This window comes from Dromaius novaehollandiae, chromosome 3, assembly GCF_036370855.1.
Source record: "Dromaius novaehollandiae isolate bDroNov1 chromosome 3, bDroNov1.hap1, whole genome shotgun sequence".
Classification (NCBI taxonomy): domain Eukaryota; kingdom Metazoa; phylum Chordata; class Aves; order Casuariiformes; family Dromaiidae; genus Dromaius; species Dromaius novaehollandiae.
The window spans coordinates 87,171,410-87,198,284 of record NC_088100.1 but is presented as its reverse complement, the minus strand read 5'-3'; the positions used below and the strand labels follow the sequence as shown (position 1 = coordinate 87,198,284).

General features: G+C 38.3%; 1 long non-coding RNA gene across 1 annotated transcript; it reads left to right on the top strand.

The window, feature by feature from the left end:
* Positions 1 to 1,718: 1,718 nt before the first annotated feature.
* On the top strand, positions 1,719 to 20,780 carry LOC135327905 (uncharacterized). Its single transcript, XR_010388482.1, has 5 exons — positions 1,719 to 2,851; positions 5,207 to 5,421; positions 13,275 to 13,455; positions 16,784 to 16,854; positions 19,939 to 20,780. It is a non-coding gene; the product is annotated as an uncharacterized LOC135327905 (long non-coding RNA).
* The last annotated feature ends 6,095 nt before the right edge of the window (positions 20,781 to 26,875 follow it).

Below are 26,875 nucleotides of genomic sequence, written 5' to 3'. Positions count from 1 at the left end.
TCATCATTGGGTAATAGTAACAAGCCTGCCCTCCTCCTGGGTGTTAAAACAGGTAGGAATTACTATCAAAGGCAGAATTTTCAAAATGCCTAAAATAACCCAGGAGTTGGATGCCCAAATAAATCACAGTTATCCTGCTGGTGGAGTTGTCTTGGCTTGACTAGAAACTTTGGATTTAGGCAAATGTCTCTTCAACTGTGGGGAACAACAATGAGAAAAGATGCAAACAGAAAAAAAGTCTTCTGTGCTGCCTGACATACTGACATCAGCAACTGAGATAACCACAGCTGCTTCCAACATAGCTCTGTTTGAAGAGCCAATATTTGTTTGAACTGTTACTTAACTGATCAGAGACAGGTACATAGTTATTTCAATGAAGGACACCACCGTAAGCCCATGAAAGTAAATTTTATAGTTGTTTCCTATGTATCCCTCATTTAAAAGGGGATGCTGCAAAAAGCAATCTATTAATGAAACATGCCATTCATGTCTATAATGCATGGCTGCACAGTGGCTCCTTTAGGAACAGGGTAGAGGTTTCTTATTTTCAGAAGTCCTGAGCAAGCTTGACTTCTAGGGTGTCTGCTGTGGACTACATGGACACCGAATAGTCAGCAGGGCAACTGGAGGAGAATATAGTAGCAACTCAAAAAACAGTCAACCCTCAGCTCTGGATTTTGGTCCAAACAAACAAACAAACCAAAACAAAACAAAAAAGGAAAGCAATGTCACCAATGCATATGAGGTTTCAGGATGCTAGAAATAATTTTTTTCTGTGCCTGCTAACACTAGAGATTCAGCTGTCTGTGCTTGCCTTGCCACAGCTGACATACTACAGCCATCTACAAACACAGCTACAAACTGCCTATGAAGCTTTATGGAGTGCAGGTTGTCATTTGCTGCTTCAAGGCAGACATGATAACCTCAGCTTGGGCTTTGGCACATAAGCAACAGCAGGAGCTTTCCAAACTGTTTTCATTTAAAAATTACTTGAGAACATTGTGTAGGTAGAATAAATGAATGAATGGGAATACCGAACTTCTCTGTGAAGTACTGCAGGCAACAAGTCATATAAATCTAGATGTGATTTTGAATGTTTTCTCCTGCTAACTGCTTCCAGACAGTGGTAGCTTAAAGGTAAAAATATTAAAAGACATAAATTGTTGAATACATGAAGTGGCAGACTGTAGCCCCTTTTCCTTCAAGTAAGTTTTTTGGTTTGTTTATATATATATGATATTATAAGTTCAGAAGGTCAAATGAAATAATAGGACAGAATATAACCTTCATCATCAAATTGCACGGCTGTATTTCCATTTTAAGAAAACCCTATAGAAACTATATGGATAAAACCAAAAAACCTAACCAGGAGAGACACTATTTTTAGAACACTGTTTTTTAACTTATGGACTGTGAAGTGGAGGAGGAGAGAGAGAGTTTCTTTGGACAACTTCCAAAGGGTATCAGAAAAGTTATTAAGATATACAAATTCATATATGTTGCAGTGCAGTCTATGTACAAAATTTAAGGGAACATACACTTCTGTCAAGGATCACTATTCCACTACCATTTCTAGACAACTGTTCTGAACTTAAAAATATCCCATTCTCTATCCACAGAGTTTCAAATCAGCCTATTATATTTTAGTCTAGCAAAAATAATGGAGTTCTACATATATATAGGTGCTCCACTTCTGGGGTGTTCCCCAGGATGTTTCTTAATGGTTGTTGTACCCAGCTCTTTTCCCTGGTGTTTGCAGCTTGCTTACAAAGAGCAAAAGTTCCTTAGGTAGCTGCTACTTGTTCCTACAGTCTATAAGATGCAAAGGCATTTAGGCTGTATAATAAATAACAATCTGACCCTAGTTTAGAGGAACACTAACATGATTTTAATGAAGGTAGCTGGTGCCCTTAAGGCTTCACTCTAGAAAGTTGTAATCATATCACTTTTCCACCTGGTGTTTGTGACAGTAACATTCCTATTTCACACAACTGTTTAGGAGTAGTGTAGTCCCGACTGGTTTTGAAGAACATGTAGTAAGTATCAAGGCCAGATTTTGAAAAGCAGCCCTGTCCCTGTCCCACCTCCCCCACCACAGATCCTCACTCCCATGAGAGTGTGCCCTGCCGGGCGCACATGGAGTTTCTGGAGCTGGCAGGAAGGGAGCGAGGAGGGGCTGCCCAGACCTCTCAACGCTTACGTCATGTCCGGCTGGGACTGTAAAGAACCTTTATGAGGCTGCTTATGATTTGTTGCAGGGTGGGCTTGGCTGGTGGTGTTTATTTTTGCAACTGCCCCAAGAACTTGGCTTTGCTTGCTTTCTTTCTGTGTGAAACATCATGGTTTGTCAGACCTTGGCCCAAGCCCATTATGTACGAGAAAGGTGGGAAAGCTATGACTCCACTGTCCTTGGGACAAAGCAAAAAGGACTAGGTTCATCTGCTGTTGAAGAGATCCCTGGTAGACCCGAGGCTTAGTTCCAGTTTTCAAGAACAGAGCCAAGACTTCAACAACCTGCCAGATGGATTTGCAGGGAAATCTTTAGGTCAGCCAACCAGTGGATGAGGAAAGGGGACAGGGAGTGGGGTTAAACATGCATATCAATGCTTCCACCCAAGCAGCTGCAGCCCTCTATTCTTCACAAGCCTGCATGTGACTGAATGGAAAGCCTGAGCCGCAGTGGCAACTAAGGCAACTATTACACCCATTAGCTCACAAAGAGAAGTTAAATGAAGGAAAACTTGCACAGACGGCTCGCAGATGGAGGATGGATATAGCCCTTTCCTGAATAAAAAGTGAACTTTGTCAATGGAAAAAAAAACACACAAGAAGGTGCTGAAAGGAAGACACGGTGAGTAAAGAAATTCTATTCTTAGTGTTGGCAGTACTTCACAAGGAGACTTGGCCCTTGCTCTGAGAACTCAAAAACTTAATGCCAAATGATGGCTGTGCATATGGTCTCTGTCTGACCCAACTGCCCTAAAAAGCTGCATCTGTAGTCAAAAATTAACAGTCAGATAGTGATATGAGCTGCATATTTGAATACTGAATGGCTGAGGAAGAGTAACTCATTTTTCAGCAGCTTGATGCATTATTCATCAACAAAATAAAACAGCCATCAACAGCAAAAACAGCTACTACAGGTGAGGGAAGGATCACTGACTCAGTGCAGACACATCTGTGCTGTCTAGACTGTCAGGGTAACCAATCATTGCTGGGGTTATGAAGATAATTTTTCTATTCAAAACTATATTGGTTCTGTTATAAACCTGTCAAAACTGTCAAGAGGGACCTCAGGAGAAATACTGCATTTTCCTAGCAGGCAGCTGGATATGGCTTAATCCTCAGCTCTTCCCAGGCATCCTCATACTCATTGACTTTTGTTCCCATTCTTTTTTTTGGAAAGGGCCCAGACCTTCTGTGTTTGTAGAACCTAGGTACAGATTCCAAGGCTGCTAGAAACTATAAATAATGATGTCTTTAGTTGCCATGTAACAAACTTGTATGAGAATTCACAGTTGTTCTGTTATTGTAATTCAGCCTGTGTTGAAGCCACAAAATTTGGATCTGCCTCGTTCCCTCAGACTTCTAAGGCAGATCTGGAGCAGCAGTTTAAATGGAATGGTTGAGGCTGTCACTGCCATTTACGTAGGTCTCCCCCCTCCAGTGCACTTGGTTGAGAGAGAAAGTGTCTGATCCTTTCCTGAATCAGCTGCAAACAGCTATATGTTTCAGCCTTGCTCATTAAAGTGAACTACTTTTGCTTCAGGCACAAGAAGGTAGGTTAACACAGCAGTTTAATTTGGTGGTTCAGTTCATCCAGCTGATTTTGCCTCAGAAGAGTGATGATGCCTTACATGAGCTGCTCCCATGTCAGACTGGTGGCAGGTGGCAATCTCCAGGAGAGGGTCAATGCAGAGGCAGTATGTTACAAGAAACTGAGGGAAATGAGGGTGGGAACTGCTACAGGTATAGGTGGATCTTGAAGATGACGTGTTTGTAGGCTAAGCCATGTCAGGATCTCTGCCATCTGAGGCAGCTGGTCCATTGGGCAACTGTTGAGCATGATAACTGTATCCACCTGCTCCACAGAGAAGCACCCTTGATAACTCAGTGGATATAGCAATTACTTAGAGTGGGGGAGACCTCACTAGAATTCCCTCTTCTGCTTGAAGAGGCTGAGCCACACAGTCCCTGCTGCTCACTCCTGGGTAGCTCCTGTCTCTCTTAACCCAGCAGAGAAAATGTACTTGCTGCAGCTAGAAGCTAGGTCCTTTACAGACGTAGCCCAGAGTGACACAGGAGGTGTGTGGCCAAGGGGCTTGAACACAGCTCCCAAGCTCAGTCTCTAGCCATTTTTCCTTTCTGAAAATAACTATCCAGCTGTTAGATCTGCAAGAAGTTTCATTTTACTAGTGGAAAATTTAGACTATTTTGAAGGGCCTGATCCAAAACCATATGAAGAACATGAGGCAATTCCAGCAGAAGCTAGAGCATGCACTGAAAGTACCGCCTGGAGCCATAAAGGCTGCAGAGCTAAAGCTACTATGTTACAATACATGTGAGGAAGCACTTACCCACAGGGGTTAGAGAGAAAGCGGAAAGGTCAAACACTGTGGCAGATATGAAAATTTTTCTTCAAAATGTGTTTTTGCCATTTCTTTTGTTTCCCCATTCTGACTGCTGTGTTTTTCCCTCATCAGATTTCCTTTTTTACCGGTTTGCCAGGAGGGAAAAATCCCACAGCTCAACTTATTTTTATGTGAAGGAAAAAATGAATTAAAGAAAACACTTGTTGACTGTACAGTTACAAATGTGTATAACTGCCACAAAAGTTTGCAATACATATGGGAACAGGCACTTGGGTAAGGCTGAAAAGCCAAAACAGAGGTTATTCTATGCTAGACATGTCTCCTCATTTTAAAACGAGGTGAGGTTTTTCAGCTAACTCTCAACATAGGAAGTTTTGTGGTTTGGGGTCTTTTGTGTGTTTTGGTTGATTCCACACACATGATTCCACACACTTTTGGTCAGGCTCTTTTCCTAGTGAGTGATTTGTTAACTGCTGTGCTGCAAAACAAGCTATAAGAGAATACCTGTAAGTCATGTTATAAAAAACAAAGCATGGAGGAGCAGCAGGGAGTAGTTTGCCAGCATATGGAAGAAATGAACCTGTAATAATTCATAAAATTTTTATGCATAAAAGCCAGAACCGGCCAACGTTTACGTGCAGAGGGGACATCCTACAAGTATTTTCAAACAGAACAAGAAACAAGAAACTGGAGAAGATGAGCTTTACTGGAGAACTGGAGAAAAGATGTACCTTATCAAAATCTCTCTCCAAAAGTGCTGCAAGCAGGTCAGAAGAATTCCTGCTGGCTGAAGCTGCAATATCTTTTCCAGAGCTTTCTCTGCACAGAGGTAAGTCCCAAAGAGTGTGTCCTGAAACAGTAGTGGCTTTAGTATTGTGACTTCGTGCATGAACATAGCTAAAGAAATATGTTTGGGTTCTCATTCACAGGAATTAGGCCTTCTTAAAATTAGTCTTGACTTCCTGCATTTCCTGGCTAACTCACCTATTGAGTGGTTAGGTGAATACCTCATTTGGTGATTCAGGAAAAACTCTGAAAGAAGATCCTAGCAGTAAGTTCCACTGCTCCCATGTCAGGCTCCTTCCAACACTGTTTCCAAAACACTTCATTTACCAAACACACAAACCTACACACACGCTGTGTACTGCTGAAATGCAACCTCAAGCGAGGCAGGGAAGGGGAATAGCCAAAAGGGCACAAGTGCACATTTTGGAAAACAAAAGGATAAAGATGAAAGAAAGTTATATATGGCAAAAGAGTGACGCTCTTGATTATGAAAAGTCCAACGAGACAGTGTTTCAAGGAATCCTTTAAAGGCTTTTATCATGAGGTAGGACTGAGGAGAATGAGGCTGAATGACTGAAACACAATTACAGGAAAAATCCATCCCAAAAGAGTGTGCATAGCTGAAACCAAAAAACTTTACTGCTGTTGGTGATTTTTTTCTTGATGCAGCAGTCTACTGTTTGGTAGTTAAATCAAATACTTCCTTAATAAGTAACCACGTCTTTGATTTCCTCATACAGAGATACAGAAACTATATTTTGTTCCACCTTTTCTATGTAATTAGAGCTATCGCTTAAACTGTAATATTAGGAAAGGTTTGAATAATTTCTCTGAATGCACTTTGGCAAGGGCAAACTAGGAAAATCCATGACATGAAGTGATTAGCCAGTTTTGTAGATTAATGGAAAATGGTTTTGAGAATTACTTTGCCCATCAATGTATTTATCTGTGAATCTCAGCAAAATTTTACTGAAGCAAGAAATAGCTAAATCAGGCCTATCTTCAGCAGATTTGTAAGAAGAAAAAAAAGAGTACAGCGTAACTAACTTGCCTATCCATGGAATGTGAATTTCAGTAAGTTATTGCTGATAAATGCTTAGGAGGATATTACAGACAAACTGTTCTGCAAACAGAATCTTTTGGACTGTATGTGTGTATTTCTTTGTTGTAAGTTAAGGCCTACCCTTCTGCAATTCTGCTAATAAACTTTTGGGTTTTTTTGTGAGATTAATACTAGGAGGGATACAGAGAGCAGGGAAAGCACCTATGTTCAGGACATTTATGAATAAAATCTTCTGGATAGGACAGGGTTTTCCTCTACACTTTTGTTTTCTGACCCTTCTGACTAGGCCCATGAATACTGTTTGTTGTGCTTATGTAGCTATCAAAGAAGCTAATGCTGCTTTGAAGTCTGCAACATAACCTTCACCATCAATAACTGAGAATTTCTGAGAAATGTTGAATTTCACAGAGCACTTTCACCTTAATTTAAACCATCGATTTCCAAGGGAAATTTCATTTTAAAGAGATGGAATTCTACATAAATGCAAACTTACCCTCTGTAAGCAATAAAGATTGGTCCTTCAAAGTTATTTTTGGTCTAGTTCTGGGACTTCAGAGGAAATAAAATCAAATTAATAAAAAACATCTACAGCAGGCCAGAATTCAAGGCTGAGACAGCTCTAAATGCTCAAAATATAAGACTGTCTTTCCAATTAAAGCATCTGGCCTAATTTCTGTTTTACTGGGTTTAGACAGAAAATAGTTGAACAGTGATTCCAAAAATGCAGTATTTATGGAAATGAGCTCAGAACAAATTCCGGTGTTTTGGGGAATTTCTAAATTGAAGCAAATATACTAAATCTAATTAATCTAGCATCTTACATCATGGTTGCTGCTACAGTTGAATGCTGCTTCTGTCTACCAGCAAAAGAGTGAGTGATATAAAAATGTGCTTAGAATCACACTTAACGATACTTTTATTTATACACATATTCATATTCCTTTCATATTCTCAGGAGTGCTCAGCACCAGTTTTGGCTCCAGAATAATTTGCTGAGAATCTGGTTATTTGATTTTGGTTATTAAGTGTGAGCTAAGTACTTTATAAAGACCTATTTTTACAAAATACTGGAAAGAGATGTTTTCTTCACAACTCCTTTATAACATTGCATCAGAAGTTGTGATTGCATTGCAAAAGAATACAAAGTAAATTTTTAAATGCTGCAGATCTTTCCCCTGACTAAAATTTTAATCATCTGCCTGACATCATGGAACTTTACAAAGGTTTTATCAATGTCAGTGCCTGTCTTTTTCTTCTTAATGCTGTTTGCTTCACATCTGGGTTTAATCTCTGTTTAAACAAATCAGAATTTATGGAGTTTACAACACAAACTGAGGAGTTTCTTCTCCTCTCTCTTTGACTGCATAATAAACTAAGTATTTGCTAATAGAGTTCGTGCTCATCTAACACCCTCATTCCCTATGCCTTCTAAAAAAATAAAGACATAAATCCAAAGTCTGAAAAATTCCATGTAATAGCTGGCCTGTGTGTGTTGTGGATTTTGCAATAAGACACACAAAATGTTGGCAAATGTTCTACAGGATGGGTGAAGAGGACTCCCATCCCAGCCTAATCACTATTCAAGAGGGATAAATGCAGAATACTTCATTTGGACAGGAATAATCAGGTACACAAATACGGGATGGAAAACAACTGGTTGGTGGCATTTCTTCTTAAAAGAATCCATGGGATAAATTGGATCACAAGTCAAGTGTGAGTCAACACTACCATGCTGTTGAGAAAAAAGCAAACACCACATTGGGATTTCTAAACAGGACTAGAGACTGCAAGATGTGTGAAATAAGCCTTCTGCTGTACTCAACAGTGGTAGACTCTAGCTGAAATATTGTGCCTAGTTTAGGCACTGCACTCTGAAAGAAGAATATGAAATGACTGAGAATTCAGAGTGATGGCAATGAGCAGAGATCTAGAATATGGCCTATGATGAAAGACTGCAAGAATTGCTGTGGTTTAGTCTTGACAAGAAAAGGCTGGAAAGGGACATGATGGTATTCCTCACAAACAAAAGGCTCTTGCAAAAAGAGAGGGAAGAATCTGTTCTTCCTGTCTATGCTGGCTGTTACTAGGGTTAGAGGGCTTAAATTGCAGCAAGAAAAAGCTAGGAAAACTTTCAATAGAAAAAGGTAGTGAAACACTGGAATAGTGTTTACCTGGAAATTTGTGGAGTGTCCATCATGTGGAAGACGAGTCCAAATTAATCCTACTATGAGGCGAAGGGAGGATTTATGGACGTCCTTTCCAGTCCTGTTTTCCTTTGATTCTCTGTTTTCTATTAAAACATGTTTGTTTCTTAGTCATGAGAACATTTTTCTTGGTACTGAAAGTTCTAAGTTTACAGTGCTGAACCACACAGACTTGTGTAATCACAATAGAAGGGATGCAGAACTGCATAAGGCGTACCCGATCTTTTTGTCTTGTTTTTTTTTTCTCTGAAGAAAAAGATAAGGACATGAGATCAGTCTAGTACAAGAGAAGTTTTGTTCTGGGAGAGCTTCTTCAGTACTGACAGGCATCAAACAACCCCCACCATCCCAAGCTGAGACTTCAGTGTTGGTGATAGAGGGGCTTAGCTGCTCCAGCCCCACTGATTCACCCTTTCTCCCTCTGTGTTACTTCTCTATTTCACTAGCACAACCATGTGCAGCTATATAGAGAACAAAATCAGGGGACTAGTTGGTAAAAAAAATAAAAAGATATTTTTCACTTGCAGCAGTACCCCAATCCACTTTCCCACATTTGCATGTGTGTGTGTGTGGAACAGAAGTTCATGGGAGGTACGCAAGTGTTCATGACACCATGATCTCAATTCCTTCCATCATGTCCAGCCCCTTTATGCCAAACTGAGGAAACTGCTTTAAAACTGAAAGCCAATACCAATGTGCCAGAGATTACTCACATATTAGTAAGGAGCTTCCTAGTCCCTTCCCACCTCCCCATACTGTGATTCATCTGAGACATGGAACCTCTTTATCTGAATTCTAAAAATCTTTAAAAAGAAACACAACTGCAATCAGAATAACACTGGCTGAGATATTCCAGGTATATCTTATTATTCTACCTGACAACAGACAGGGAATGAATTCGTGAACACTGTAGATTATCTAAACTACTTTCATCACTTCCATCAGAAAAAGTGATCCCCACCTCCGCAGCCCCCCCCAACAGAAAAATCATAACCTGCAAGTCTGGTCTCTGGTTTGGTATCTGGTTAGTATTTTGACCATGTTATATATCATAACATTTTTTACCACTTTTATATTTCTATCCCAAAGGGGTTCTTCATCCTCTATTACTTGTCATAAATTAGAGCCACTGTGGGTCAAGTTTTATTGCTGTGTGTGTTTGCCTGCATGTGCACTTCCAAGATGTCTAAAATCTCTTTACAGTCATTAGGCTGATAACACACAGTTTAACCAAACCCAGTTTTTCTTTACACATCACCTACTTGCCACACACAAAAGACATACAGGCTACCTTACTTTTATGCAGTTACTTTTATAAGACTGCTTTCAAAAAGTTTGTATTGATGCAAAGATATGGGTGTGGTTTCAAAACAGCGTGAGATGATTTAAATGCATGCTGCTGCTGAAAGTGTTAATGCTTGAAACTAACCTGGCAAACTGGCCCCATGGTGTGTGAGTGCTGTCATTGTGTGAGTGCATGAGGGAAGGAGTGGGAAAGCAGAGCCTCCTGGGATGCGGGGAAAGTCTTAGATCACTTGGCTGCTCATACAAGTGCATCTTAAGAGTGAGTCAAGTATTATTTCCATATTACAGAAGCAAAGATGAATCGTAAAGATACAATCTGACTTTCTCAGAGCCATATGGCAATTACCACTTGTGAACTATATTTGGGGTGGCACCCATTTTTGATATCGCTTAAGGCACTTGAAAACTCACAGAGAACTAGCTGAAAGCTAATACTGTGACAGTATTGTAAAAAAGTAAATGGGTTAGCACTGTAAAGACAAGCCTCCTAGCCTGACATCAGTAATGGTAGTGCATATCAAGGACCTGACTAAGAGTTTAAAAGGAGATGAATACTGATGCTAATATGCACTTATTGAAAACAGATCTTGTTAAACAAATTCTTCAGTAAGATTACAGTTTAGGGTTAAACAGGTATTGATATTAACATGTAAGACTTCCATTTTATTTTTCAGATGTCTAACTTGGCGTTACACAGCATTTTGACTAAAGAAGCTAGAGAAATACCCTGGCCTATAAGCAGATCTCAATAAACACTTGAAAATAGGGAGACCATCCCTATATTCATTAAGTAATTGTATTTCTAATTCAGTCCTATATGGCCATGTTTCTGGGCCTGTGTTATTAAGCATTTTCATCAATAATCTAGGAGAAAAACAAAAAAAATCTTCCCCACCATAAACTTATCAGGGACAAAGCCTGCCTGTGACACAAAGAATAGAATAGTGATAAAAACTGAAGGACAGGTCACTGCTACTGGGTGATGTGGATGACTAGGAGAGCACATACAGTGGTCTTAGAACAGCCACATGCAAAGTTAAACATAGGCTATATTTACAGGAGACTGTACTGGGCCTCATCTTGCAAAAGAACATAGGAATAATCATATTTTGGTAGCTGCCATGTGTCACTAGTGGCCAAAGAAAGGCTAATGCTATCCTTGGATATGTAAAGAGGGAGAAGAATTTTAATCTTACCTCTGCACCTGGCACTGGGATAACTGCTGCTACATCCAGTCTATGCATACAATTCAGGATTAATGTTGCAAGTTGGAGAAAATACAGAGAATTGCCAGGAGAATGATGCAAGCATTGGAAAAAAAAATAACCTGCAAAGAGGGGGAGATTCTAGGAACTCATCATATTTACCTTACCTAGGAGATGGATAACATGTGGCTTAACCACTCTCTTTAAATCTTTAATGATGGCAGGAAGCATTCATAATGGGTTCTTCAGTTCAGCAGACAAAGGTATGACAAGGTCCGGTAGGTGGGGGTTGCAAGTAAACAAAGCAAGATTAGACATATTGAGAGTTTTTTTGCTTGGTGAAGGTAGCTATCACAAGAACAATCTATTAAAATTATCACCCTCCTGCTCCTCAGCTACTCTCACATCTGAACGTTAGAGAAGAAACAAAGAATGTTTTCCCCTCATGTTTCAAGAAGACCTTAGGGTCATCCAGGACTGGGGCATATGTCATTTGACATTTCTATTTTCCCATTCAAGCTCCAGAGACTGGGACTGACACGGCATGGAAAAATACCCATGAATATTGCCAACTTAGATTGTCCATTTGATAAGCTGGCTTCTGTTTACAGGGTTGGACAGACAAATGCAAGGGAGAGGGTTTATGTTTTTCCTACTTGATAGTCTATGGCTATTCAAATGTGAAAGGTGGTAAAGGTGTTGATTTCCATACAAAGAGTAAAACACAGTAGGGAGAATTTCAACCTTAAACAAGTAGACCCAGAAAAAAATAACTTTTCTCTCAAACAGCTTCTCCAATCAAGCTCTGGTCCTCCACTCTCATGCTGTAAACTCTCTTCAACTACCACCGTAATTCCTCACATATTCACTTTAAAATCTGTGTTGTCGCTAAATACAGATTTCCCTCTATAATATTCTTGCTACTTTCACACACATGTCCATCCTTAGTAGTACTGTATTCCCCCAAATGGGGCACAGAAACTTTGGCTTGCCGGAGAGGCACAAACACTGGCCTCACTTGCCCTGGCTCCAGCCAGCAGTGAGTCAGCAGAAGCCCCCTCCTCTGAGCCCTGAACCGGGTGAATTGTCACACCCTGACTCCTCCCTGCCAACTTCCTCTCTCCTGAATCTTCCAGATAACAACCAGCTGTCTCTGCCTGCCTACAGCCTGAAACTTTACCCTACTTACAAAGCAAAGCATTTTCATGGAGCCACAGTAGAAAAGGCAAATCAGTTTTAACCTAAAAATAATAAATGTTTTGTAGCACTGTATTTTTTAACCAGAGTCTGTAAGCTCAAAGATTCTGTGAGAATAAAGTTTGCTTTGGTTTGCCCTCTATGACGCATCAGATCTCACTATACTGTATTAGCAACAGCTGCTTTTCCTGGCCTTATTCCACTCTCAAAATGTTGTCTATCTTGAACCATATGCTTAGCATACACTTATTTAAAAAGTTTCACTAGATAAGCCAGTTAAGATGAATCATCCCCTGCAGAGGTGTTGTGAGATATACAGCAGGGTAATAAGAACGTTAACTTGGTTATATAGCATAAATAAAATCATATATGCCAGCAGTGCATTGCTGTGACAGAAAAAAAGTGGCTCAAATTAAGACATGCTAACTGATTTGGAATGAGCTGTCACAGCCTAGATTACCTAAGAAGCAGGAAAGAGATATCTTTAACATATTACAGCAAGAGTTAGGCTGGTTCTGTGCATATTTATTACAGGAACAGCGTCATGTATATCTCTGGATGTAGTTGCTGACTTCTACAATATTTTGAACTACTGTTGTTTTTTCTTCCTGCTCCAGTGCCAATTTTGCTAGTGTAGAAGGGAATAATCATAAAAAACTTTATCTCAGTCCCTCACCCAAAATAGGTGGTGGGTTCCTCTTAAGACACCTTATGGAGTTTTAATGTAACCTCCTTAGGATTTTAAAATGTTTCAGATGCAGTTAGCAGTAAGGATGCATTTATACACACAACCTTTGGCAGTGCCAGCTTAAATAGGTTTCTATTTTCTTCATGTCTACTGTTCATTCTTGCACTCACTCTGCCCTGTTTACTGTAAAATATGTAAACATCCTAGAAACAGAACTCCAGTCTCTCTTCCCAGGTAAGCCCCATCCAAACCAGCTGATAAGAGAATCATGCTCCTTCGCATCCAGCTCTTTGTCCCAAGTCATCTGAAACAGCTTCCTTCGTGGTGCTACTGTGCCTTCAGCCACAAGGAAAAGCTCCCCTACACAGACTTCAGGATGGTCTGCTTGCTGGTGGTGAAGGTGCTTTCTGCAAAGGTAGAAGATGTGTGTTCGAACCTATAGCTTTTGTGTGGGCTCTGAATATTGATATATCATATGTGACAAATAACCATCTCCAACTTTAACTGTGAAATTTTCAAAGAAAGGTCATCAGCAATCTTGATGCAGAACTTGGGATTTTTGATAGCTCCTCCCATTTCCTGCTTAGCTGATCTGTCTTCACCTCAAGGTGCCATCTTCTCTGAACGCCTCTGTTACATGGTCATTCTTGTCCAGTAAATCTGTAATGTTGCCTAAAGGGGGAGTCCTATACACCTTTCCACTCTTGGACAATCATTTCTTGTCCCTTGTAGGAGCACTGGCATTTTTTTGTTTCCCTGGTATTAGTTTTCAAACAGGTCACGTCCTCTGGTCTGATTCAAAGGGTTGCTATGTGGACACTACTGGTAGGATGTGGAAACTGGCATGAAAAAGGCAGTGAGATACTGGAGGGGAGGAGAAAAGCCAAGACCCATCTGTTCTGGCAGCAGTGCAGGCATCTGCTCAATTAAAGTGCCCATGCAGCAACATCCTGGGATGCCTGATTCTCTTTATGTAGGATAAGGAGTTTAGAATAAAAGCTAACCTAGAGCTCTGGATTAATAAGGCCTGGCATTTACAGTCTGGTAAAGCTGAGGCAACAAATTCATTTTTCTAGATCCCTCCCTCATCTGCCATGCATGCTAGATGGCATTGGGTTAAACATTTACCTGCCTCGTTATGTGACCCAAGAGATGCCACCTTTCCTAATCTTCTGTGAAATGTCCGGATGTAATACTATTTGTTCAAAGCAAAATTTCGTGTGAATATCAACCATGGCACAATTAAAAAAAATGAGATTTTGCTTGAAAATGTAATCACTAAGGAAAAAAAAAAGATACATTTGTTTCTGACTGGAAACAAACTTGCCAGATCCAGCAAATGGTCTACTTTCAGTGGACCATGCATATACACAAATAAAGATTAGCTAAATAATCTTAAATATCATTCTTACCATGCTTCTCTAGGATTACTTTACCTGCAGGTAGTTGTGAGAGACACTTTCTGAGACAGAATCTCTGCTCCAGTCAAGCCAGGTTCAAGGCAAGCCTGATGGGCAAAGCCAAGGCAGTTTCAAACGACATTCAAAGTCCCCAGGTGCTGCAGATGCTCAGGTTACAGGCCAGTCCCTGGATGAAAGCAGAACAGCTGGCTGCTCTAACTGATGCCTGGCCTTCCACAGTCCTGAAACACAAACATTTCATCTGTCTTGGGAAAAAAGAGAAGTGTGGGGTTTTTTTTAAGAATAAATCTATAAGTAATGGATTCTCCTGCAGCACAACTGGAATAGACCTTTCAATGCACAATGCCACATCTATTTTTGGAAAAGCAACAAAATGGAGCCAATTGAGTGAGCTCACTGGCTAGTCACTTATTTGAAATAGTTTATCACATTCATCAAAATACACTGCATTACATCACTTCAGAAGTCATCTTTATTTTCTTTATAATTAAGCTATAGTATTTTTCTTGACATTCAGACTTCACTTTGTGTGACTTCAGTGGCATTATAGGGATCATTGGAAATCAGCTCTACTTTTGCACCTGTGTGCTCATGTAGTTGTACAGGGATGCACCACTGGAGATAGCTGTTCATATTCATATTTAGAGGTTGATCCACAGGTATTTAAGGAAACACAGTATATAGAGGACATGTAAGGCTGTTTAAACCTCTCCAACTCCAACACACAGATACACATTCACATCTAAAATACATATGTACAGATATAGGAGACATACAATTTCCAAATTTTGAGTACTAGCATTATAAAAAACCCTACGAAACCAAATCAAGTATTAATGCTGATTGCTAGAGCATGCCAGCATTTCACAACAGATATAAATGTGGGAGACTGAGCTTTTTTGTGCTCATTCTCCTGCAGGCACAGCGGAGGAATGTTCAGACAAACTTTACCATACCCATATTAGGATAGCATTAGGTACGTGTCTCAGTTGCAGAAGCAGTTTTGTAAGTTATATTCCAAACAATGTAGGCTTAGACATATAATTCACTGGGCTGATGCATTCTTGTGTGTCATCCATTCATTTAGTATTGTACAGAATAAATATGCATCTTCGGTCTTTTGCTGAAATGCAACTATTCTCCAAGAACATTGTTTTATCACCTGAACTTATATACAAACAAAACTGTCAATGGCAGGAGAGAGGAATAAAGAGATGTATGTTTGTTCCTGGAGTTAGGGCTAGGTTTGGGGTGAGTTTTCTTAATGGTTGGACATTCCCCCTACTTCCTTTTACGCATCTGTTTTGTTCTTTTCCCCTTTCTTTTTAGTTTTTCTTCTATAGAAACTAAAATACAACAAGAGAGGCAATTTCCATCCTTTTTTTAGACCTCCTAAAATGTGAGCAATGATGAATTCATAAAGAACTTCATTCCTGTGAAACAAAGTTTTTGGGCTTGTATATACCCTTTCGCTCTGACTGTATGTGACATATTGCAGAGAGGTCCCATTGATTGTGCTACAACCAAGCTTCAGCACTGATATAATTGCCATGGTGCTTTCAGGATTGTTGTCTACTGGTTACAGAGAAAGACTGAGATGCAAGGTACTTGAGTGCTATTTTTGACTCTGCCATTGGTCAATGGGAGAACTGTAGCGAACTATCCCAGCCACAGTCCCTCCTTGTCTCCATTTTTTAAAAATGAGGACAGTACTGCTGACTCGTTGCTTTGAAGGCTGCTCACTGAAAGCTCTCTATAGAAAGGCTAGACTTTACTGCTACTCAGCAGCAATCTTCTGTGTGATTGTATGTATCACGGTTAGCCTATTCTGTCAAGCAGGTCAATACTCCAGAAGACCTGCATTCTTAGGGAGGTAAGAAAGTACAGTACAATATACCACATATGGTAAAATGTGATTGTGATAGGGTAACTTGCTCTACCTGGCACGTCTGATGATTTCTATGAGTGCTCTGTACAGGGAAGCTCATCTTGTTTTTCTTCTCTGACCAAGATGTATTTTTACATTTCAGATAAATGGTCTCTTTCTAGATATCAGGCTTCTAAAAGCATAAACCAAGTAAACATGAGTAATACAAATACTATAAACACTTTTCCACATACAAAGTGAAACATTCCAGTTTCAGCTTAGGAGGGTGTAAGTCTAAAACATCCTTTTAATCTTTTTCTTGTGGTATTTACATCTTATCAGATTTTGCTTGATGATATGCAAATCCACACACACACAAATCTCCTGGGTTGGACAGGAGTTTACTTATACATGCAATGGAGCGTTCCCACTGAATTTGTTTTTTATATCTCTAGAAAGGAGCAGAAATGGAGCAGGAGGACAAGGCTGAAAAACCAACTTCAAAATTCAAGATTACCTAATGAAGGTAAATATAAAAAGAAAAATCAGTTTCCTAGTTAAACATAGAAAAAAATCAGAACGAGAGAAAAGCTAGGGTTCAGAAGTCCCTAAAGTCTCACATGCCAATTCTGGAAATATTAATAGAATAGGAATAGAAAGAGGCCCAGGTCTTACACAGAATTAATAATTATGGCTTTGAACATAACTCAGACTTCTGTTCAGTGGCCCACAGAAAGAGAAAATTCAGTCAAAAGTTGAGATTGAATCATTACCTCATTATTCTTGCCGGTGTGAACAATGATATGAAAACCCAAATAAAAATTGAGTGCTGCTACTTTTAATGTTGGCACAAATTATGTTCAGCTGCAACTCTGATTGCATTCAGGAACTAGCATCCCATTGTCCCAAATGGGCATGAACAATTGCAGAAATAGGTTCAATATAATAAAACTTTCAAGAGTTTCTACAGACAGTTGGGCTGTTTTCAAATGAGCCCTAGAAATTATAGCTCACATCTTTGCCAGATACTAGCATTTAATTTTGAAATTGGAAACCATATTTAGCCAGAAAATTTTTCCAAGCCTTTGACCAATCTATTCAATAAAAGTTTCTCTTAGTGACTGTACTGAATCTCCCTTGCTGCAGTATCTTCATTACTTCTTTTCATATCTATAGTTTATACCTTTTCTTTGCAGTAACATATTTCATAGCTGTAGGCTGTCACCCCATCTTTCCTTACTCTTCTCTTCTCTAGACTAAACAATACCAAGTCCTTCCACCCTCCCTCATGCTATCTAGACTATTGCTCATTCTTTTTACGCCCTCCTGGATTTTTTCCAGCATGTCCACATTTTTCTTGAAGGAGAGTGTCCAAAACAGTATTCATTGCCTTACCACTATCAAGAAGAATTATGTTATTCATCTTGCGTACACCATGTGGTATGTGCAGGTAGCATTTTTATTAAATGAAAATTTATATTCAGAGACAGTCCTTCCTCATGAAAGCTCAGTTCAGTCAGTTTTTTTAATCAGGGTCTTAAGGTCAGAAAGCTTTGTTTAACTTCATTTCAGAGCACACCAGTAAACCAGAAATTAGCTCCGATCTCTATGGAATGTTCAGCCTTTACTGATTTTCTAGTAGTCACTTGTGTTTTTCAGAGCTAGTCTACCACATTTTCTGGACTATTAAAATAACATAACTATTACCTAGTTTATCAGAATTCCAGACACAGGTAGAGATTTGAATCTGGGAAGAGCTTTGCTCGCAAGGAACATCACAGCACTGTTACCTTCTGAGATATTCACACTATTACAAAGTATAAGGCCTTAAGTTACTTTTTTGTACCTTTAAGTTGAAACACTGGCTTCGTTAAAGACAATGACAACACTATCATTAACTTGGATTTCATCATTAACTCTACGGTCTTATAGGTAGCAATGTATTCTTTACTATTTACAATAGGTCTAGTGGAATAGTCTTACTTAATGCACTATAGAGACTAAAGTAGTGTAGATATTTATTTTAAAAAGCTGATAAGCTATTATTAGTTCATTTTGTTGTCTTAAATTACATAACACTTACAAAGAAGATTTGGGAGAGATATTAATGTTTTTTGCCTACCAAAACAATTTTTTCTTGAAGTAATGGTGAAAGTACAAAGTTAGAGGATTGTTCTTTGGTAAGAGAAGGTAGGAAGGGTATCAAGCAGCAATAGAAATGTTTTAATTCTCAGTTAACTTGGCTTACTGCTTATTCTACCACAGATTTTTTGCCTAGCATGGGCAAGTGACCTATCCTGCATCTCTTTCTTTTTCATGAGCTATTTCAGAAAAACATTCTTGGTCTTCTTCCAAAGCAAACCATTTCTTCTGTTCATTGTTGAACAAATTTCCGTGTAGAAAGACAAAGAGACTTTCTCAAAGTGGGTTATACACTGATTTCAAGGCACTATTAGCTCTTGGGGTACAATATAAATACTCAACTTCCTAATTTTCTGTTTAGTTTTCTCAAGTCAAATTTCAGTTTGTCTAAAAAAAGAAAAAAGAAATCAATTTAAAAGCACATACACCAGCAATATTTATCTGAATCAAAACTCAGATAAATTCCACCATATTTTATCATGTGCATATATACCAGTCTAGCTTTCACATATTCACAGAAAAACAATTTCTTAATTTAAACAATTGTTTAAAACACATAAAAGTTTTGGGTAAGAGATTAAAAAGTTGCAGCAGCCAAAGTTTTAAGACAAGTATAGATAAAACATTTTGTGATTTGGCTGCCATTCTGGTATTTCCTCAGCAGGAAAGCTGCTGGAAGGCTCCCCTTTTTTGCCCCAACCCTCATTATTTATTTGTTAAAACAACAATTTTTTTCCCCATGTGCCTTTTAAGCACAATGTGACAAATGGTGAAAAAAATTCATGAATTATTTAAAAATTTATGATAATCTGTAGTAGTGATTTCCCTGAAGTGAATGATTGTTTGATATGTCTTTGATATATATAGCATTGAACACTTCTGTAATTCCCTAGGATTTTTGTTTATTTTAATCTTATTTATCCATTGATTTCATTATTTGTCCTCATGGCAAAAAACACTGTCTATTGAAATCCACATCTTAGTTTCTATTTTCGTTCATTCATTTTATTTTTCCTTTAAAGTCACTGATTTGTTTAGTATCATCAGTATCAAAGTGGAAAAATCATTTCAAATAGACTTATTCAAGCTTTCCTCTGCTATAGTGAAGAACAAAACTTGACCTGCAGTCCCAGTTTTATTTTGCCATGTAAGACCATATAGCTGTAATTAGCACTAAGAGGCTGTGAGAGTAGACATCCAAGAAAGTTCCATCTCACTGAAGGCTCACTGATTTTTGTGAATCTAAAGAGGTGTTTAAAAAAAACTAGCCCAACATGGTGAATTTATGTTTGCACATTATCAAGTGTAATAGACCTTTGACCTCTGGATAATATCTAAGCAACAGCAATAAATAAATACTGTTAACTAGTCTGTGTGAAATATTGCATGCAGTATTTCAACAATAGAAGAGTTAACATGAAAGTTTTAACACATGTTTATTTTCTTCTTTGTATTTTAAATATTTCAGAGGAATACAGAAGGGCAGGAGGGAAACTCTGGAAGGCACCCAGAATGCATGATAGAGACCAGACTATGCCTAATAATGATTTCTGGAGGATGTTGGCTAGGAAAGCTCATGGACTCTCCATCATAGGCGACTTCATAACAGAGGCTAAACCATCTATTTTGGCATTTCCTCTATTTTTACTCTAAGAGCTTTTCCCAGTCCCTAATGAAAGTTATTCTCGTTGCAGCTTAAAAATCATTGCTTTTTATCTTATTCCAAGGGATATCGATAATAGTTCATTTCCTTCTTTGTTGCTACCCTTTATGCACCTGAATAAAGCCATTGTAGGATGAAGGAAAACAGCCTCAGTCTGCTATAGCACATGGTCATACAGAGTTGCCATTAAGCCAGCCTCGTGTTCCCCCCACCCAAATCCTGTACAAAGTTTTAATTTGTACCAATGTCATTAAAAAGTTTTTTTGCATTTAATTCTAACAATTTCCTTTTATGTAAACATACTTGATATATATATACATATATGTATGTATAGATGAAAATGTGTATTCAATATTGTAACATAAGCAAATTCGGATGAAAATTGTAAATGAACCAGGCAAAATACACCACAGTTCAGCTATTGTTACCCCTTAGTTTGTACCTCACTTAGCCAAACATGATTTTCCCTCTCCCCACACCTGAGCACAGATTTTAAACATTAGTTTGCCTATGTGAATTAACTACCTCTAGGCCTTTTAGGTCTGCGTAATTCAAATTCTAGGAGATTCAAACCATACAGAAGACAGCTGTTTGATACAGAGCATGTAACAGCAGGAATCACATGGTAGAAACCCATGTTTATTCACACAGCCCTGACAGGGAGGTTTGCAATGATCCGTACCATACAGTTCACTACTGTGGGGCGGATGCATTTTCCCTGAAATTCCAGCAGCAGTACCTGCCTACAGCACATGCTTCAGTCTCCTGGCCATGCACCTTCCCCTGGAGGAAAGATCACAAGTATCCTGTTTCATTCAAATTCTTCTCTCATCATGATGCAGCTCTACACTAAATTTACATTGGGAAAACGGCAAAGACTGCAGCTCATTTATCCAGGAATACAGAAAATAGAGTACATGGCCATTAGAAAAGGTAAGTTGAATTAACAATCAAAATCCAACACAACGCATTCTCAAACAATTCATCTGCCTTTAGAGCTGTAAGAACTGTATTTGGAATCTGAAATTGCTTTGACACAGAAAGTCCTGTTTCTCACAGAAATAGAAACTGTGCTTGTTCCATGTATGGCTTTGTAGCATTTAACCCTTACTGACTTTGTCAAAGTATGATACACATAATGACACGTAACTGAGGAGGGAGAGTACAGGAATTCAAAGCTATTCCAAATGAAGTCAGTGGAAACAGGTTCTGCTCTTTCAGCTTAATGGCCCTTTAATGAAATAGTAAAACAGAAGTTTAGTCACTCGATTAGCAGGCTCCAATGGGAATTTCTAAATAGACATGAGAGGGAACCTGATCACTGAATTGCATTCCAGCTGTCTATAGGAGGCACACAAACCCCCCTCTAGAATGCTCCTTGGCTATAACAGCAGACTTTCAAAAGAAAGACAACTGGGAGCAGGGGAAGCAAGCCACAATATAGCACTGAGTTCCTCTGAAAAATAATGTGGTCTTAAGCTAAATGAGACCATCTGGAGATAAAGTACAAAAAAAAAAAAAAAAAAAAAAAAAAAAAAAAAAAAGTGGGGGGGGACTAAAGCTCTAAAACTCATTGAAATAAACCTTAAATAGTGTTAGGAGGTTGGAGTATCATAGAGGTCTGACACAATCTTTGTGAAGAGTCCTGTTCATTTACAGAGGAAGAAAAAATAGCTTTAGATCCACAGACATCTGGTTTTCTAGAACTGTAAGTAGGAGAAGAGAAGCTTTCCGTTTTCTACCACAGAACAGTCCCTTCCTGCTAGTGCTGTTTGTTGTTCTCCTTCACCTCTTATTTCTCACCTGTCCATCCTTGACTGGATCATAACTCATGTAATCTTGATGGCAATGCAGAAGAAACTGGGTCTTGATGTCATTGCAAGGATCATGGTTTCATCCACTGAAATTATCTCTGTCCTTCTCTTCCTTCCTACATTTTGGCAGTACTTAAAAAGTCAGAGGAAAACAATCTACTAAGTCATGAGTAATGAGATAATGAGGTGGCCTGATCAAAGGCTGAAGATAATAGTCAGCAGTAATGGAAGAGTCAGACCTATGTTGCTATTGGACATCTTTTTTCATTCGAGGCTTTAGGGGTTTTTTTGTTTGGTTGTTTTTTTTTAAAAAAGCTCTTTTTCTGGATTGTGGACTGTGCAGAAAGAAAAATCAAATTGTACTTCCCCCTTGACACAGCAGATGGTAGGCAGCTCTGATAGTCCCTGAAAGGTAAAAGATACACGATTCCGAATCTTTTCTCTAACTATACCCTGGTTATCTGTTACGATTGTGAAATTTATGTAAATGTTACTTAATTGCAGTGTACACTGATACATGTAAGTGTACTTAACTGCAATCAATGAATCCATGAACCCCAGAATATCCACTTCACTGACACACTTCTGAAATAGACTGAAAATGACCCCTGCTCTTTACATTCCAGGTTAATACAAACCTCTCTGTATTAAAAACTGAAGTTGCAATGGTCTCAAGACCAAATTCTGCTCTCACATCTGTGAGAAATCAGTCAGAAAGGGGAAAAAGAGAATAGAATTCAGCCTACTGTGAGCATAGATCTTCCAATGGTAAGTTATGGATGATATCATTTCAGAACTCTGGCATTGGCAAAATGTGCATGCCAGACACAGGAAACCAAGAGAAAACAAGAAAAACCACAGAAACCTCCAAAATTATATCATTTTTATAGTTTAGCGAGAAGATGGATGTTCTGACTGTGACTGACCTCCAAGAACTAGATTTTTAAGCCAATACAAATATTAGTTTATTTTTTGAAGTCTCTAAACATTCATGTATTAGACACAGGACAATCCAGCTGAGTTTTGATTAACTTTTTAGACCATTAACCAATCTCTACTTTGCTAGCAATGCCAGATCAGGAGAATAGTTTCTTTACTGACTACCTTTCAAGAAACAAAAAGGTCTTCCCTGGTTTCTTGTACATAACCACCAGTTTCAGAAGTTATGCTGTCTATATTTATTCTAGAAGCAATTTAGAAATCAATACTGAAGTTATGTTACTTAGTTGTAAGTAGAAAGTTTTTAAAATTCAGGTGAACATTGAGGATCATTTTATATGCTAATAAAAAATATTTTAATATACTAAAATTATGATCAACTAATTTCAAACAGTCTTGATTGGAGAAAAGAGTTGAGGGGCAGACTAACCAAAATCAACACCATTCATTTATTATAATCAATGGCATCTATTTATTATAATAGCTTCCAGTTTTCTAAGCAAAAGCACCTAGCCAAAATGGCTAGTTGTTTAAAAAATATATATATATTAATGATGTAAGCCTCCTCCTTGGCTGCCAATTGACCTCAAAGCCTCCAAATTCACATGCATTCACTAAATGCCCTGAATGAAGAATTATCAGCTGAAAGCATATTTGCCAACTACTCTACTTAAAACTATTTCTATTTGTCTTACAAGATTGCTTTCTATGACAGATGGCATTTTTTCCAATTTGCTCATAAATTCTAAACACAAGAATAATGAACAGGACAGCTATGGTCTGGATATTCAGTCACGCAACCTTTTGCACTAAAATTCAATATTATTGTTAGCATATATTACCAGCCCATATATAGCAATAAAGCAAACTTGCCACACTATTTCAGCAGTTCCATAAGTGACATGATGATGCCAGTTTAATTTAATTAAGAACTTGATACTCCATTCTTGGTTCCTAGATTTTCCCAAATCAAAGTACTACACATCTACATACAATAAATGTATTAATTTGGGTTCTGAAATGTTCCCTCTTTCTTTGATGCACTGTAAAAGTATCTCTATTATCAAGAAAAAAGAAAGTGAGAATCACTAATTGAATGATCATTATACAATAAATGGGTGTGCAAACTTCAGCTGAATGAACTGTAGGCAAGCAATACTAGAAGGTGCTGAGCCTCCCTGAGATGCTGAGTTTTCTAGTTCTCAGCTTTCTACAAGTAGCAGGATTCCAAATTCCTTATGTTTAAGCACTTGCATGCATGCAGAAGTGACAAGGAGAATTAAAAGTGTCAATCCAAATACAAATAGGGCTGAATCTCCTCTGTCTACCCCTGGGCTTTGCACCAACATAATATTGGTTATGTGGGAAACACTGCCCTGGTCTAAACAAGCACTTAGATCCTTAACTTTTGTATAAATATAATGCTGTCAAAAGGCTCCATGTATTACTTGGTTCCATCTTTATCCACTGAAGAAAAGCATAATCTGTTCACTACATGTGGGCTCTGTTAACTCATGAGCTGCTGGGTAGAAAAAAAGTGAGAAAAAAAGTGAGAAGAGTGAATCATTCTTGTGCTGAGATTTGTGGAGAATCATGAGAAGGCCTCCTGGAACATGGGCTTCTCCATTAAGTGACCACACTGAGTTGCCTTGCATGTTCTACTGCATCCTACCCTACACAAGCTTAGATGTATTAGTTTCCTTTGTGCACTCTAACAGAGCTCATTGCAGCCTACAGTCATGAACTAATAGTATCATTTCATATTTTGTTGCATCAGTCTTGAACTGCTACTCTTTCAGTTACATGACTTGTACATTTAACATATTTCATGTGTATTTATCCTAATTCTTTCAGTTTCTCTTTGAGCTAGATAAATCAGAATAATCCTGTGGATGAAGACGATTCCTCCTCTTTTTTGCATTCCATCAGCTCAACTGACTGTAGTGTAAACAAGGAAAACCCACCTTCCAGATCAATGCTTCACTTCAATTGAAAATTGGCTCACTTTTGGATAACAAAGTAGGCTCAGTACTATAAAGAGTTACAAAACAAGTAACTTTCTAAATAATTAGACTAGGATTTGGAAAAGCTTCAACTTCATCTCTGTCTCTTCAGCCACAAACAATTTTCAAAGCTCTGCAGACTTATCCTTAAAGCCAAACAGTAACATTGGAACATTTCTTATTCCCATTATACAAGTTGCAAAGTGAAGTGTGGTCCACTAAATTTAGTAATCTGTGTAAAAAGAATAGATTCATTAATCTCATGTGTAACCAGCTCTGAATTGGCATGAACATTTACAATGAAAAAACCTAAAGGGCAAGTTGTGTAATTTTTTTGTTTCTAGTTTTAAAGAAACTAAAACAAACCCATGAAAAAAATGAATTATAGTAAGATCTAAGCCATGTTTCTTTCCATTGCTACCATGGAGGTACTGACACCTTCTAAAAGTGTCTGAAGTGGCCAAACAACAGTCTCCAATCTACTTTCAGACATAAAGAACTGCCAAAAAAAATTAGTTTGGCTTCACAGCCATAAATTATAGTGTATTTCTGGAATCTCTCTCACTCAGAGTTTGATCTCAAGTTCTGCTGAGTACTAACAGAAATCATTAAGGGGGAAAGACAATCATCACCTCAGAGAAGTTAATAATATAATTAAATCCAGTTAGTATGAGCTTAAAAGAAACATCTAGTGACTTTTTTTTTTTTTTAAATATCGTAGGACAGACCTTTAATACCACAGACAAAGAAATAACACAAGCCAGTGGATGAAAGACAAGCTAGACTTAAAACTAAAGAGTCATTTGAACACTTGTGCTATTACAAGTGTTGCAACAAATGCTCCATCACTGGAAGTCCTTAAACCAATTGGAAGTTTTCTGAAAAATAAACTCTGGTTCTTCCTCAGATACTGGCCTTGAAACAAGTTAAAGAAAATGCTGCAGCTTGTGTTAACCAGGAAATTAGAGTAGTTCATAACTCCTCCTGTTTTGTTTTTTAATTGAAACAAAGAATATTCTGATCTTCCCAAACACAGTCTTATCCATCTTTAGTGGCACATTCCCTATATGTCTCAAAGCATTTACAGTGCCCCCGTTGTATTTCATATGCATATTTGTAACACTAAACAGAGTAAGGTAGAAGGAATTAAAGAAGCCTCCCCAAAACAGGACCTCACATAGACATGTGTCATGTTCCAAATGCAGAATTTTACATCTGTTAGAAGTAAAATTTTGCCTAAAGCACTAGAGTCTGGGGAGAATATGAGCTGTTAAAACAGAAAATAATCCTTTGTACAAGGAAAGTTTCCGTGACAAGCATTTCCATCCTACTGACCTAATGTTTCCTACAATCTCCTAAACGAATCAGGGAAATATGTGTAGTCCCAGTTTTAAATGAAAAGAACTGGAGATCAGCAGTATTTTTGAACTGTCCATTGTGGGAATGCATAAGCTGAACCCAACAAGGAAAACAAGGGAGATTCTATTCCAACAGGGGTAGTAACTCTCATTATTCACCACAGAACATTATTCTTCCATCTGCAGAGAAAGTGAAAATGGGTTAAGGAATGATCCAAGATGATCAGAAACCATAAAAAAGTAATTTAGATACAGGGTATCCATAAAGCACCAGATTTTAGACAGAGTTGTAAACATACAGTTATTGCATTACAGAAGCTATGCAGGACACAGAAGAGAGATGTCCCAATCATTTTCTATTAGGTGCCATTCATTACACCTCAGATTAATTTAACTGATATTCTTGCAAAGCCTGACAAAATTCACTCCATGCCTAGAAGATGAATTCTGCAAATGTGAAGAGAGCATATGGCATTCTCCAAAAAAAAAAAGTCAGTTTTAAATTCATCTTAAGCATGGAACTCCTGCATCTCTACTAGAATGTTCCTGAACAGAAAGAGACAGTGTTTGTAATATAAAGAAAAATACTTACTTAATATCCCTCTGTCATTAGTAGCATAGGAATCCT